This window comes from Globicephala melas, chromosome 14 (genome assembly GCF_963455315.2).
Source record: "Globicephala melas chromosome 14, mGloMel1.2, whole genome shotgun sequence".
NCBI lineage: Eukaryota > Metazoa > Chordata > Mammalia > Artiodactyla > Delphinidae > Globicephala > Globicephala melas.
Genome location: NC_083327.1, coordinates 42,113,553 through 42,131,013, shown reverse-complemented (window position 1 = coordinate 42,131,013; position 17,461 = coordinate 42,113,553). Strand labels below are relative to the sequence as shown.

Below are 17,461 nucleotides of genomic sequence, written 5' to 3'. Positions count from 1 at the left end.
GAATGTCAGTCGATTAAAATAATTAAATGCCTCAGAAAAGAGCAGCTCAAGCTAATTTTCATCTCCTCCCCTCAAAAATATCATATTTTACTTTATAACTATCCACAGGCTACTGATTACATTTATGGAACTTTATATATACAGTGATTCTGTATTGTACAATTAATGTGAGCAACACTGTGCTATGGATGCTATAAAATAAAATAAAAACAACAACAAATGCAAAAATGATCCTTTTCCTCAGGGAGTTTACATTCTAATAAGTGGAATGACACAATCAGAAATAAGTAGCATTGACTATTAATATATTTTAATAGGGAAGAAGGGAAAATTTTACCCATTAAGAAAGAAATGTGGCTGGAAGCCCAGGAAGTTTTGTCAACTATACTCATCAGGAAGCAAGGCACCATGGAACAGGGCAGGATTGGAGACTGGGAATTCTAAAACGTTTTTCTCCACCCTGGCTCTACTCTTACTGACTTAGCATCATGCCTGACACACAGTAGGTGCCAATGAAAATTTGTTGACTTACTGTGTGGACTTGAGAGCAACACAGTTTCTCACAGTCTTTGTTCCTCTCCCAAAAATGGGGATAGGAGATAATTCATAAAGGTCTCATGAGGATCAAATAAAATAATATATATGAAAACATATATAGTAAGCTTAAAGGCACTAGAAATATATTGCTTACCATTCTTTGGGGAATTTTAAAGTGAGTCGCAGAATTTTTAAACCCTGTGCATCACAGTATGAAGGTAACTTTTCTGTGAAGAGCCCAGGGTTGGGAAAGGGAAAGAGAAACTTAGCTCACTGTTATCCTCTTCCTTTGGCCTCAGCCACCCCCCAGCCCACCTTCCCTCCTTCCCCTGGTCAAGAGGTGGCTGACCTTCCAAACTTGTGATTTCCTTTCCCATGGGTGAGTGGGACTTTTCCCAGAAGAATGTTAAACACAAACTACCTCCACACCTAAACCGACCCCACATTGAAGCCAATCAGTATCTCCTCTACAAGCCCCAGCATATAACAGTCTTAGAGAGGAAGATTTAACAACTGGGTTTGTAAAGCTGTGGCGTTATCTGTGATTTTAAATTCCCATTCTAGGCCAAACTGCTTGCTAGAAACAATGGAAGAGCTGTGTGTATACTACCTGCAATTTCCATGTTCTGTGGTGGCCTGAGGAAAGATGCCCGGATCTGGAAATAAAACACAGCACAGTGTAACCACGGTGATCAAGAGGTAATGAGGAACCTGCTCTCACAGGTTAGACGTCTAAATCACACCCTTGGAGATAACATTTATTATCTGAAAATAGGAACATTCTGAGCATTGTGACATTGACCAAACCTTCTGTACAATTCCTCAAAACAGGCATTGTGTGAATACAGTAAGTCAGGGGATTGTATTTCATGTGCTAATCTTTTCATGACACTCTCCTTCTACAGCATTTCAGTGATGGTGTAAAGAAAAAAAATATGAGTCAACCAAAAAGAGAGATGACTAGGATTATCCCAAAAGAAAAAGAGACAGAGGGAAAGGAGGAGAAAGGAAGAAGGGGAGGAAAGAGGGAGGTGGGAGGGAAGGAAGAAAGGAAGGAAATGGAAATAGGATGGTCCCTAGTGGAGCAGGTAAAACAGATTAGGCAAAACATAGGACAATGTATGGTGCTCAATCTACCTTGGCATATTTGAGAGAGACTATTTTATTAGGGTATTTTACTATTGACAGACTTTCTATTAAAATGCAAATTGTGTACATATTAGTAGTAACCCTCCACATATAAATCAAGTTGGTTCTAAGTACATGCCATTCTTCTCAAAGATGCCAATAAAGTGTTGGGATTACAGCAAAAATAAAAGAACAGTAAGGTCCTATAAATTTCCATGAGCTGTATGATTCATTCCTTATCAATCTAACTAGTTAGAATCTTTTCAATCTTTTGTTTAAATTTCTTCTTCCTCATATGTAAACACATCTAATACATTTATAGTTATGACATTCTGCACAGTGTCCAACACACAGTATTTGTTCCCTTCCCCTTTTCCTCATATCTTTCTTTTTTTCTATGGTATCTGCCTAAACTGGTGTGTATGTGGTACCATCAAACAAGGTGGCATGAGTAAGAAGTGACTGTGAAGAATAAATAGAGGTGATTTCAAAAATAGAAAAGTTCTTGGGTAGGTAGTTTTCAAAAAGGGTAAACTGACTTTCCGATGGTATATAAGTTGTTTCCCTCAAAGTATTTTCCTTCTTTTACCCCTCACATGTCCCCATTTCTTTGCAATCTTTCTCTCTCTGTTCTCCTTTGCTTTCAGATGACTTTTTGTCTTTCTCTACTACTTTTTTCTCTTTTTTTCTGTTTTCCTCTCAACATTGGAGGCTACTGCTTTAAGGGTGTTTCCTCTCTTCTTTCCCACGGGATTTTTCATGGGAGCCAATTTGTGGGTGAACCTCAGTATGTCGAGATGCAAGCGGATGAATATATTGCCAGATTCTCACCACAATGCAGTTTTTTAAAAAAACGTTGAGACTGTATTTACAGATGCTTCATAGAGAAAACCTTCAGAAGCCCCCAGGTTTCGGAGTGGATCTCTAAATGCGTACCAACGTATCAGGGGCAGCGTGGTGCAGTTTTCTTCAGCCACATCCCTCACGCCCCACTTAAGGATGCTGCCATTCATTGGCTCCTCTGTGGTTCAGGTTTTTACAAGTAGAGCCAAGTCCTCAGGCATCTACTCTTCTTTATCATCCTTTCCCCCAGGCCGGACAGCGCCACACCGGAACAGCCCTGAACCAGCAGCGCACGTGCGGTTGGCAGCGGCGACAGAAGGTCTGTGCAAGTTTAGCGGACGAGCAACCTGAAAATTCGTCCTGTCCGCAGGCCACCGGACAGACCACAGCCAATCCAGAGCTAAAGCGGGTTGTTCCAAAAAAAAGGAGTTCTGAATCCACATCTTACAGGGAATCACTCTAAGCAGATGGCATTTTTCTATAGAACAATAAATACACTGTTTGGGGTTTTCATTCCTAATCGGAGTCAGACTTCAAATGAATCATGACCAGCAATGTCTTTAAAGTGAAGGTACAGTAACTGTAAACTACTGGAAAAGCTAGTGAAATTCCAAGTCCTAAGAATAGATTTTAAATGTATAATTTACATGGATGATTATGTTATAAATCCCTGTTATAAAGTGTCTCTCCAAAGACCGAGGACTCTCCTTAATTTAGTTTAAACCTAATGTTCTAGGTATAAAAAATACAGGCCAGGGGCTTCCCTGGTGGTGCAGTGGTTAAGAATCCACCTGCCAATGCAGGGGACAGGGGTTCAAGCCCTGGTAGGGTAAGATCCCACATGCCACGGAGCAGCTAAGCCTGTGCGCCAAAACTTCTGAGCCTGCGCTCTAGAGCCCGCGAGCCACAGCTGCTGAAGCCCGCGCGCATAGAGCCCGTGCTCCGCAACAAGAGAAGCCACCGTAATAATGAGAAGCTCGCGCACTGCAACGAAGAGTAGCCCTCACTCGCCGCAACTGGAGAAAGTCCACGTGCAACAACGAAGACCCAAAAGCAGCCAAAAATAAATAAATAAAATAAAATAAAAATAAAATTTCATCATATTACTAACATAAGTTCAGCATAAACCCTGTTGTAAGTAGGTGTTAAGCTGAATGTAAAAGAGAAATTCTGAAGGATTTTTCTGCAAGCATGTCTCAAGTATCTGCCCTCAAAGCTCTCTTTCAAAAGAAAACTAGCAAATAGGCTATTGAGTTTCACAAGTATCTTCACACAAATAGTTCCTCCCCACTGGCCACAACCGTGCGTCTCAGACTTTGGAACAAAACTTCGAAAAACATCCTTTATTTTTCAAACTGTAGTTTTGCTTTTGGAGATGTAACATTGCCTTGAGGAAAGTATTGGGTTGGCCAAAATGTTCAGTCAGGTTTTTCCATAAGATGTTACGGAAAAACCGATACAAACTTTTTGGCTAACCCAATAATTCGGATTGGAATCCTATTTTATTTAAATCTTGGTTTCACTAATTATTGGTCTTAAGCTAGAGCAGGTCCTGTGAGCCTCTGAGCCTGTTTACATACCTGTGAAATCATAATACAATAACACTGGCCCACCCACCTCACAAAGGATGTTTAAAGCACCCACTATAATAATATATAAGAAAATAATTTGCAAACTTTGGTTATGATCCTTGTGGATATTTCACATATCACCCAAATACTGTCCTGATAGTGTTTCATAACAATTTTCACTCATAGTGGTTTTTTTTTTCTTTATTTTTCCTAGCTACAGGATAACTCTATTAAGAACAAAGACTAGATTGTGTGAGAAATTCATGTATGTTGCTATAAGGATCAAACTGTGACTGTCTCCTTAGTGAGGAGGTACGTAAATGTTCTACAACAAGGGATGAACTGGAGATTTTCAACAATAAGTTCCTGCCTTTATTAAGGCAATTCTTGCCAACAGAATCTTCCATCAGGGCAGCTCTGGGTGCCAGCAGCTCCAGGGTGGTTGTTCTTAAAGGATTAACTCCTAGCAAAGACCTATGTAATTCCCATTTGCTCCCCAGAGGTCCCAACACCTTCTCTTAAGAGTGACTCTGGTCAGCTCTCTGAAGGACCTCCACCTTTCTTGTCAATTCCTAGTCCAGTGTCACTGTCTCAGTACCATCTGTCCAACAAGTATTTATTAAGTTCCCACAATTTGCCCAACACTGTGTTTAATGTTAGGGATAAAAGAATGCAAAGCAATATGAGAAACTTATAGGCTAGTGTTAGCTACAGACTCACCTCCAGAGACAGATATGCCTAGCTGACATTCAGGTGACTGCCAACTCATAAGGATCCCAGCTAAAACCAGAACTAGAAGATTATGAGCTAAATAAATGTATATATTTTTAACTCACTAAGTTTTGGGGTGGTTAGTTAAATGGCAAAATTTGATAAAATAATGATAAAATGAGGATGAAATAAATATTGTTCATAAGAAACTACGCTAATTATATTGCTGATGGTGATAGAAATGGCCACTACTATGGAGCAAATACAGGGCATCACAAATGGCACATTTAACCAGAGATGTTTAGGTTTTACAGCAATGCATTTTTAGCTCTTTCAGCTCAGGCTGTCATAACAAAATACCATAGACAGGGTGGCTTAAACAACAGAAATTAATTTTCTCACAGTTCTGGAGTCTGGAAAGTCCAAGATCAAGGTGGCAGCTGATTCAGTTTCTGGTGAGAGCTCTCTTCCTGGCTTGCAGAGGGTTATCTCTTCATTGTGTCCTCACATGGCGGAATGAACTCTAGTGTCTCTTACTCTTCTTTGTAAGGACACTAGCCCTACTGGGTTACAGGCCCACCCATATGACTTCATTTATTCTTTATCACCTCCTCACAGGTCTTATCTCCAAATACAGTTACATTGGCGGTTCGGGCTTCAACATATGAATTTGGGGGAAACATAAATGTTCAGTCCATAACAGCTCAAAAAGCACTATTATTGTTGAAATTCCTATAGAAAAATTCACTTTGTTATTGCAAGATTGAAACTTTCTAGTCCTTAACTCCTTTTTCCCTGTTAAACAATTACTTTTAATAACAAAATTTCTTAGGAATGCAACTTTTGCAATATTAAGCTGAACATATAAAACTAATTCTCTCTAAAATTTTTGCTATAGAACCCAATATTTTATGTAGAAAAAGCATTATACTTGAAGAAATAACTTGAGCTTTAGTAGCTTTTTAGAAGTGAAGGTAGTCTTTAAAACAAGTAAATCAGGGACTTCCCTGGTGGCGCAGTAGTTAAGAATCTGTCTGCCAATGCAAGGGATACTGGTTTGAGTCCTCGTCTGGGAGGATCCCACATGCTGTGGAGCAACTAAGCCTGTGCACCACAACTACCAAGCCAGTGCCACAACTACTGAATCCTGCATGCCTAGAACCCGTGCTCCACAACAAGAGAAGCCACTGCAGTGAGAAGCCTGCGCACCACAACGAAGAGTAGCCCCCACTCACCCCAACTAGAGAAAGCCTGTGCACAGCAATGAAGACCCAACGCAGCCAAATTAATAAATAAATAAATAAATTTATTTTAAAAATAATAAAAATAAAACAAGTAAGTCATATTTGATGTTTTACTCCTTAGAAAAACAATCCTCCAAGGTCCACAAACTCATCTCATTTGGCATTTTTATTATTTCCCTTTCTTCTCATATATTTTTATTTTTACATTTTAGAAATAAAATGTCAACTTGTGATATTATTTTAATAACAAAATAGAAAGTTATATTAAGTAAATGGCAAAGAATGTTTAAAGCCTATTAGATATTTGTTTATGCTTAGTGCAATAAGGCAATATCAACTTGTGATATTATTTGAATAACAAAATAGAAACAGTTATATTAAGTAAATGGCAAAGAATGTTTAAAGCCTGTTAGATATTTGTTTATGCTTAGTGCAATAAGGTAGACAGAGAAAGACAAATAATGTATATCACTTATACATGGAATCTAAAACATACAACAAACTAGTGAATATAACAAAAAAGAAGCAGACTCACAGATATAGAGAATAAACTTGTGGTTACCAGTGGGGAGAGGGAAGTGGGGAGGGGCAAAATAGGTGTAGGGGATTAAGAGGTACAAACTACTATGTATAAAATATAAAATAAATAAGCTACAAGGATGCATTGTACAGCACAGGGAATATAGCCAATATTTTATAATAACTATAATTGGAATATAACCTTTAAAAATTGTGAATCACTATGTTTTACACCTGAAATTTATATAATATTGTAAATCAACTGTACCTCAATTAAAAAAAAGAAAAGTCTATTAGGTATTTGAATACTATAAGTTTACCACAATGCATATAAAGAGACATTTTTGCAAATTTTGTATTTCTCATGGCACCATGCTACAAAAATATCACTGCTATACTGTTTCACATTTGAAGTGTTTTGTATTTTATTAAGGAAAGAAGGCTAACGTATACAACATAGTGGCTACATCTTAAAACATAAAAGAATGGCCTATTCAATTCAATAAATATTGTTGGTTGTCTACTATTATTTTATTTCCTTTTTTTATACACCAACATGAAGTCAATAGATATAGATTATACCCTACCCTGATATCATGAAGATATTTTCCTGTGTTGATAATTTTGCCTTTCAATTTCAGGTCTTTAATCAACCCAGGGTTCATTTTATGTATGATATAAAGTAGGATTTTTATTTGTTGTTCATATGAATACAGGTGTCCTGAATAGAATTTATGAAAAAGATTGTCCATCCTCCACTAACCTTCCATGTCATCCCTGTCATACATATGTCTATATGTGTGTGCATCTGCTCTTGGGCTCTCCATTTTATTTCATTAGCCGGTCTATATCTATATCCATGCCACATTATCTTAATTAATATAGCTTTATAATGTCTTTTTTTTAATCTAATTTCCCCTCTTCCTACCCCCCACAACTCTGGTAATTACGAATCTTATTTCTTTTTCTATGAGTTTGTTTGCTTGTTTGTTTGCTGAAGTGTAATCGACCTACAACACTAAGTTAGGTCCTGGTGCATAACACAGTGTTTCCATATTTCTATACATGTGTATCTAGGCAATAAGTCTTAATATACAGTAGAGCAATTCTTTGCAAGACTATTTATATGCAGTCTCTTGAATTTACATATGCATTTTTTATCAACTTGTCAATTGTTATGGAAAAAACATGTTATGATTTTGACTAGGATTGCACTAAATCTATAAATCATTTGGAGATAAAATAAATTAAATTTTATTTATAAATAAATTTATTTATAAATTTTCATTTATTTAGGTATTGTTTAATATCTTTCAATTATTTTTTAAATCTCCTCATAGAGTTCTTGAACATGTTCTGTTAGATATGTTTTTATATAATTTGTATGCTTGGTGCTATTATAAATGGTATCTTTAACTTTTTTGTCTGTATTCTTACTATTTATTACTCTTCTATAGGGATGTAATTATTTTACTATACAGACTTTCAGTTAGCAACTTTGCCTTCCTCTTTTATTAATTCGAGTAATTTATTTGTAGGCACTTTGGGTTATTCCTTGTACAATTATATGATTTGCAAATAAGTTTTCACATTTTTGTTCTTTTCTATCCTTAAACACATTTCTTTTTCTTGTCATACCACACTGTCTAGAAACACTGGTAAAATATTGAACAAAAAAGGTAGTCCTTAGAATCTTGGTCTTTTCCCAAACTCAGAGATCAAGGCTTCAGTTTGTTCTCACTGTATATAAAGTTAACTGTTGATTTTAAGTCAGATTAAGAAAGTTGCCTTCTGTTTCTAAGTTGCCAAGAACATCAACATCAATGAATATTATACTTTATTGAGTGCTTTTTCTGCAACTCTTGAGGTAATTTTATGGTCTCCTTTAATCTTGTATTATGGCAAATTATATTAATATACTTTTTAATATTAATACAAACTTATCTTCCTGAAATAAACTCAACTTTGTCATGGTGGATTATACCATTATGCCTTATAAATGTTCTAAATTCTTTTTGTAAGTATATTATTTATGATTTTTGCATCCTTGCCTCATAAATAAAATTTGCTCATGTCTTTGTTACCTTACTATCTTTGTTGCATTTTGGTATTGAAATTACACTAGCTTCATAAATAAATTTTTAGTGCCCTGGAAGAGTATGATTAAGCTTGAAATGATTTGTTCCATGAACACTAGTTTGAACATATCGATAGAGAGAATGTGTGCTTGGAATTTTCTTAGAGGGAATATCTTTGGCTACTGATGCAATTTTTTAGTAATTATAGCACAATCCAGATCTTCCAACTGTTTTTTAGGTAAATTTGCTAATACATATATATATACATTTTATAGAAAGTTGTCAATTTAGTTAATATTTTAAGTCAATTAAAGCATAAGGTTAAAGCATAAAGTTTTCATAAAACTGTCATAAATGTTAAAATTCCTGGAAATATCCAAATAAGTTATAAACTCATGTCCAGACAAAAAATCTGCACATGAATGTTTACAGCAGCTTTGTTCATAATTGCCGAGACTTAGAAGCAACCAAATGTCCTTCAATAGATGAACGAATAAGTAAATCATGGCACATCTGTATGATGGGATATTATTTAGCAATAAAAGTAAATGAGCTATCAAGCCATGAGAAGATGTGGAGGAACCTTAAATGCATATTGTTAAGTGAAAGAATTCAATTTGAAAAGTCTACATACTGTATGATTCCACCTCTGTGACATTCTGGAAAAGGTGAAACTATGGAGACAGCATAAAGAGCAGTGGTTGCCAGGGGTTTGGAGAAGGGAAGATGGGATGACTAAGTGGAGCGCAGAGGGTTTTTCAGGGCAGTGAAACTATTCTGAAATATACTATGACAGTGAATAGTGTCATTATACATTTGCCAAAACCCATAGAATATATCAATACAACACAAGGCATGAACCCTGATGTAAACTATAAACTCTGGTTGTTAATAATGAGTGAATAAAGGCTCATCAGTGACAATAAATGTTCCACACCAATGCAAAATGTTAATAATAAGGGAAACTATGTTCAGGGAGGAAGGAGTATCTGGGAATTCTCTGTATGTTCTGCTCAATCTTCTATAAATCTAAAACTGAATTTAAAAATAGTCCATTAAATAAGTTAATAAATAAGCGTTACATTCATTTACTTTTTCCCATATGATGTTTCCTAGTTTCCTAGTTGCATTAATCTTTGAACATATGTTTCCATTACTATATTACATTTTTATAAGGATGGAATCCAAAGCTAAGTCCTGGATCCAGTTTCCTCTTTTACAAACTCTTTCTGTGTAATTAAAACACCACATTTTTTCCCTAATTGACTCATTTTTATGAATATGTTACTTTGATAGACAGTTTTGAGAAATGTTCTCAAAACTGTAGGTTTCCTTCCTGAATAACATTTTTTTAAAAAATTAAAGTTTCATTATTGTTGGCAAACTGTGACATTTTTTAAGGTCAATAACATTTGTTAAGCACCAGCTACACCAACTAAGATAATTCTTAGCTTACCTTAGTGCACATTTGCCTGAAATGGTCAATTTAATAAATTTATTTATTTATATTAACATAGCGGTCACATAAATCCTTCAGAGCAGATATTCCACAACTTTAGATAAGTTCCATAACTCTGATGGATTGATGATATTTTTCCAATGAGCACGGGAAACAGAAAGAACCAATTCAAGCAATTAAACAAAGACATATGGCTCAGGACACATTGAATGTCCGATGCTCTCTTTCCTATTGAATGCAGCCCATCTGCACAAAGATGAAAGTTATGCATGTGGCCCTCTAATTGCCTGAGAGAATCTGGTTATGTTTTATTTGAGATGTTTAGTTAATATGATTTTCCTAAACTTCAGAATTTAATCCACTTTTTTCCTTTGGCAGCTATTTTTCCCTCAAATTACAGACAATCTACAAAGTTGAAGGAAGTCGTAAGTTTGATTCTTCTGCATTGACTTAAGCAGCAAGTTTGAAATATCAGGATTATTTTATGAGATTCCCTACAACTAAGCAGAAAATTTATTTGCTACTATTAGTTATCTTTTTTAAAATATTTGATTAGAACGAACATTCTTTTGTTTATTCTTTCTTTTGTTTATTTGATTTGGAGGAACTATATGAATGAAGGACAGAGGAAAAATAAACTATCGTAATACATAAAGTTTGAGATTTAGTTTATAATTCCAAGCTCTTTTATTTCAGATAAACTTGAAACTAATTGAACTATTTCTACTTCAAACTCCTAAATATCAGGAACTATGATACTAACAGTAAGAATGAAGAAAATAAAGAGTCTTTTTTCCGTCCTCTGGGCATGCGGTTATGTGTTGGACTTCATTGTATTTTCTTACCTGTAAGTCTCAGGCACAGAATTTCTACTATATAGCTATTTGCTAACAAAATCAGTTAGTGGGCTTCCCTGGTGGCACAGTGGTTGAGAGTCCGCCTGCCGATGCAAGGGACACGGGTTCGTGCCCCGGTCCGGGAAGATCCCACATGCCGTGGAGTGGCTGGACCCGTGAGCCATGGCCGCTGAGCCTGCGCGTCCGGAGCCTGTGCTCCGCAATGGGAGAGGCCACAACAGTGAGAGGCCCGCGTACCACAAAAAAAAAAAAAAAAAAATCAGTGATCAAAGTCTAGAGCAGGAATTTTTAGCTTTCTTGAATAAAGAAATGAATCATATTTCAATACTTATTTCTGTAAATGTCCTCTCAAAGGCGAAACTCACTAAAAATCAAATTTCTACACTAGGTCAGTTGCTTAGAAAACAGCTGTGGAATCACCGTGATTGAATCAGTCAGGTCTAATCAGCAGAAGAACCCAGACCAAGTAGTCCAATAGAGGTTATTAATAGAGAACACTAGTTACAAAGGAATAGGAGCTAAAGACACTGAGGGAATGGTGAGGATAGAGTTCGGTGTCAGCACACAGAGATTACTATCAGCCGAAAGTTCTTCTAGAGCTGAAGAGATAAAGGAGGTGATGCTACCAAAGGCCTGAATACAGAGCATCCAGACAGAAGCTGAACCCACAGAGGAGCAGTCACTCAGAGACCTGCCCAGTGGAAACTGTGACCACAGAGAGGTCTGCCAGAAAGAGATGAAATAATGGAGACTCAGATTATGCTAGAAATGCAGCCCAAAGCCAAGGGAGATGGCAAAGAAGTAACCTAGATTCTCTCCCTTAGTCCTCCAATTTCCCATTTTTGTCTCCCATTAGCCATATCTTTTCAGAAAACAAATGGCAAAGGGGGTGTGGAAAATCAATTGGACTAGGAAAGAAGGAAGAAATGTAGGATTGGAAATTCCCATAATAACTCTAAGAGTGACATTGTAACAGACAGGAATATTCACATTATTAGTGTTTATATTAAGCTTTATAGCAAAGGACAAAGGTTTCAAAAAATGTTTTAAAAATATCTATGAGCTCTTGAATAAGTAATAAATCTTGCTTATGAAATTGTTGCCAAATTTCTTGTAATAGCAGCCATTTGTTGAATGCTTATTATGTGCCAGGCATGGCGCTATACATGCATTTTCTTATTTAATCCTCACAAGAACTCTATGAAGTAGATATGATCATCTATCTTCACTTTGTAGATAAAGGGACAAAGACTAAAAGAGGTTAAACAATTGTCTGAGTTTACAATGGTAGTAAGTGGGAGTGTTCCTATTCAAACCCAATTTTCCCAATCTCCAAGCTGTCATGATCACCATGCAATTCTGCCCCAATCAGTGCTGGCCAAATGAAGCTTCATTATGTTACTCATAATCACCTTTCTGGAGCAGATGGCTCTCTCCCACTTCCACAAGGCTGGCTCACAATAATGATGGTTAAAATTAAACAGGTGTTTTATATCCAACCCACACACAGAAGATGAAATCATTCTTACTTATATGACCAATGATTTGTTTAAAAGCTGTATGTACATTTTCTATCATCTCTGCACAGATGCAGGAAGGAAGCACCCATCTACTGGCAGTGATAACAAGCCTTCTCCTCACCCAAAGCAGCCTTGCAGACCTCCCCGGACTCCAGGCCCTTGCTGGTTTTGCCTTGCCAGCCCTGAAGTAGAAAGCATCTGGTGGTCAACACTGGCACGCATTCCTACCTTTCCCTGGCCAAAGGAGGCTTATCTGATGACTGTGTCCTCATTCTGCCCATTGGACACTACCATTCAGTGGAAGAGCTTTGGCAGAGGTGGTGGCAGAGGTGAAGTATAATGCTACACTGGGGCAGTTTGTTAAGAGTCGAGGGAAACGGTGTGTTCTATTTGAGAGAGATCGTTGCCAAAGCTACTCAAAACCCATCAACCCCCATCTTTAGCAGGAGTGTCCTTGCTCAAAACCTGCCAACTCCCCACCTTTAGCAGGAGTGAACATAAATCTTTAAGTTAAAGGGTCCAGAGATAAGAAAAGAAGCTACACACACACAAAAAAAAAACCAGAAGGAACCAGCTGGGACCAAGATGGCAATGAATCTGACCTCCAACAGACCCTGAATCTCATTATACATTGATTTTACTATATCAGCATATTAAATGACATGCCTACCAGTAGCCATGACCAGACATTAAGGACCAAAAAAGGATAAAAATGGGATGGTATCCCACTCCCTCAAAATAGCCCTGTCCCTTCCCCGGCAGACTAATGCATACGCCTCCCCACCATTAGCCTCACTTCTCCTCCCTTTGTCTTTACTCTAAAATTAAATCCCTCTCGCCAGGTGGGTGAGAAGTTGATCTGTGAACTGCTTCTCCATTCTTTGGCCACTGAATAAAGCTTGTGCTGTGTCCATCTCACCTTCGGTTTTGTTATTCACCTACTTTAACCTGAACAGAAAAAGAACCTTCCCCTTCCAAGGCAGAGAGCCTCGGGCAGGCTTGGGCCTAAGCAGGGTCCATATGCCTTAATTCGGTAACAAGATAATAAGAGACATCACCTCCAGCACCAGGTCGTTCTTGTGCTATCAGCCAGGACACCACTGATGACATTAGAAATGCCTTCATTCCCCGGGCACAGGAACGACAGATAGTGCTCTCGGACACCCCAGCACTCTGCCGTGAAGCAGATGGCAGAGCCAGGAGCAGCAGCATATTTTTATGTTGTATTTGACTCGGGAGAGAAGCTTTTCCACAGAATTAAAGGAATTTTCCTTTGCAGTTTGGAAGAGAGGTCATGGCCAGTAAAGCCATCCTTAATATTCCTGACAAGTCTGACTGAAGGCAGTGTTGGAGCTGCAAGGAAGAGGAAGAGAGCCTGACTCACCAGGCTTCATTCTGGATGACTAAGCAAAGGGAGAGGGGCTTTATGAACTTCACAGGAAGTACCAGCAGCCTGTTTTTAAAGAAACTACAGTCTCCCATGGGGACTGTGGCCCTGCTTCTTTTTCGTGCATTCCCATGGAACCTACCTGCAGCAAAAGGCCTGAGATTGAATGGTTTTCGGAAAAAGTCACATTCTCGGATAAAAATCCAATATGTTGAAAGCATGTCTGTCACCCAGCTCCAAGTACAGCTTGTATTTATCAACATTTTCAAAAACGTTTAAAGTATCAAAATCCAAATGCTTTTCCATGAAAAAAAAATGTGTGATGGGTAGGAGCAACACAAATTCTGATATTTTTACTTTACACTAAATTAGACAGGTATTTGGTTGGATATTTAAGCTTAAAGAGCTTGATTAATCAATACTTATCAACTTCTGATACACTATATAGGGTGTATGTGGTGTGTGTGTGTGTGTGTGTGTGTGTGTGTGTGTGTGTGTGTGTGGTATGTGTGTGTGTTTAGAAGGAAAGTGTGCAGTGTACTATACCAGAACTCTCTCAAAATTGGATAAGCCAATGGCATTTAAGAACCTTATTTTTAATGGGTATTAGTATTCAGAATAATAGAATATATGCTATATAGTAATGAAATTTAATCCTTATATATATGTATATAATGCTACCCAGGTTACACTGGACATGTTTCTCAAAGAAATGTACTTCGAAAAAAAGTAGTAAAGAGAAGAGTATCATTCTTCAGTTTCACCCATTGAGTATCATAAAAATATATTTTCCATCTCTGGGGCCAGCATGGCATTGGGTAAAGGAATTCAGGTGTCCCACCCGTCTCCTCCTTTTCCCTATAACCTTGGACATCTCACTTAGCCTTTCTTCTTCACAGTTATTTCTCCAAAGTGTGAGGCAATTACTTCCTCAAAATACATTCGAGGTAGGAAAATGTAAAACGAGATGGTTGATGTTAATGCACTTTGCAAATTATAAAATGCTGTACAAATTTTTAAGTTACAACAAAAATTCTTCTGAGTTCTTATGTGCTGGTTTAGATATACAGACACATCTATTATAAACGATTTCAAACATGTGTGCGCGCGCGCGCGCACACACACACACACACACACACACACACACACCCCTAGAGGCCTGAGAACCAAGTGTCATGCCAAGTATGTGATGCACACTTTTATATGTTAGGATGCATGGATCATAAGAGGTACGATAGCATACCTTGCCCTGGCCTCTATCCTACTGCTGATCTCTCTTACTATGTTAAACAAATAGAGAGAATGGTGTGCCATTCACTGCTGGGAAAGGTATCTGTGGCAGAAAATCAATATTTCTAATTATATTGTGGTCCCCTCAAGGTTTTCCTTAGTGAGACTGGAAAAAAACACATTACCATCTCATCTCCATTTAGAAGAATATGGGATGGTACTTTCTCAGATAAATTACAAAAAGAACTTTCTCATGATTGACGTCTAGAAAAATAATAAGAAACATCGATTGTCATAAAGAGCAGAACTGTATTCACTATTATTTTAAATAATATTTCTCTATACAAGATAATTCTACTAACTGAAAATTGGAGAAATGAGAAATTTTCAATTTGGGAGATTTAATTCCAGCCAATTTATTTTCTTTTTTTATCCAACACAAAAGTTCAAAATGCCATGTCCTCTGGTTGAATTATTAGGCCATCTTTTCTGTAGCTGTTGCCAAACAATTTATCATTATTAACTTTGCTTATTATTTCCTAGGTTTTTGTTTGTTTTAGATATGCCAGAGAGCAGTCTTTTTGATTGTCTTTATTTCATGAACTACTTCATGGAAAATTCCAATCTACTCATTTATGTGTTGGTCTTAATTTTCTTCTTGACTTCGTAAAGTTTTTAGTTATTATTTTTCCTAAATTCTGAAATAAAATATGTCACACACCAAGTAAGGGGCATAGTACCGAAGGAAAGCTGTATGTGAAAATGCTTAAACTCTTAGACTTCAGAACATCTCTCACACATAATAGAGAAACATAATTAAATAGATTTGGCCACATGAAAATAATAGCTCCTGATTTGGAAGTGCTGATTATTATATTTTATTCTGGTTTATTTCCTAAAGCAGCAGAGGTTTGCATTTGTCTTTGGAATCAACCTGAATTTATATTACAAATAAAACTGACAAACTTCTGGGCAGAATAACATGATTTATTTGGTACTGATACCAGGTTTCTAGATAGTGGGACTGGGAGGGTGTAATGGCTGACAATAGGGCTGGCCGTCTTTCAGTTTCAGATGACCAGGACATCTGTGGTGAAGCACAGGTGAACCATTAATGGTTCTAAATATAGCTCTGTTCCCTATTTAATTAGTATAAAAAATGTTCACAGATCACCCAATAATTTGTCAATTTTTATTTTAGGTATTATTGAGTTTTTGTCTTTTTCTATATCTTCATAGACATTTGTGCTGCCAGAATGATGACTGAAATACAGATTCAAACAGAAATTATAGAAAAGAAAGTAAAATATTCTTGAAGAATGAGAAATTCCAGTTGAGAGATGGAAGTAATTGTTTAACTTTAAAATGGGAAATTAAAGTCTCTAGTTACCTACTGTGGCATTTGAAAGGAATAAAACTGAGGCTTAAAATAACATTTATTGGCAGTTATTTATCTGCAGTTATTTATCTGCAGTTTGGGCTGCACTCCATTGAACAGTCTTTCTGCTAATCTCACCTGGGGTCACTCATGCAGTTTCTGGGATTGAGAGCTTTTCTGGGAATGGATGGTCCAAAATGCCTTCACTCATGTGTCTAGTGGTTATCCAAGACAGCCACCCAAGGCACCTCAATCATCCTATCCAAATTTTCTTATAGGGTGAAAGCAGATATTTTAAGGCCTCTCAGGATTCAGGCATACAAACCATACAAGGTCCCTTCTACTATTCTATTGGTCAAAACAAGACACAGTCCCATTCCAATCCAAGAGGTGGGAAAATAGATTCCATTTCTTGATGAAGAATAAGAAATTCACATTGCAAAGGGGCATGGACACAGGAGTATGATTCACTGGAGGGTCTTTTTGTCCCAACCTATCAGTCAAGACATAAAACTACTTTTTCACAGTAATGATTATAACAACTTCTAATATGTATTGAAAAATTTACATGTGTCAAGCAACTTTTCTAAATAATTAACATATATTAGGGACTTCCCTGGTGGCACAGTGGTTAAGAATCTGTCTGCCAATGCAGGGGACACGGGTTCGATCCCTGGTCCAGGAAAATCCCACATCGCAGAGCAACTAAGCCCGTGAGCCACAACTACTGAAGCCCGTGTGCCTAGAGCCCATGCTCTGCAACAAGAGAAGCCACCTCAATGAGAAGCCTGTGCACCGCAATGAAGAGTAGCCCCTGCTCGCTGCAACTAGAGAAAGCCTGCGTGCAGCAATGAAGACCCAGTGCAGCCAAAAATAAATAAAATTTAAAAAAAATATATATATATATATTAAATTTCAGGCAACTCTCTGAGATAGGTACTGATATTTTCATAATTTTATGGATGAGAAAATAAGATCATGCAGACATAAATGTATTAA

At 37.1% G+C, this 17,461-nt stretch overlaps 1 pseudogene; it reads left to right on the top strand.

Moving 5' to 3' along the window:
* Positions 1–1,183: 1,183 nt before the first annotated feature.
* Positions 1,184–14,133, top strand: LOC115866874 (CWF19-like protein 1; annotated as a pseudogene).
* Positions 14,134–17,461: the final 3,328 nt, after the last annotated feature.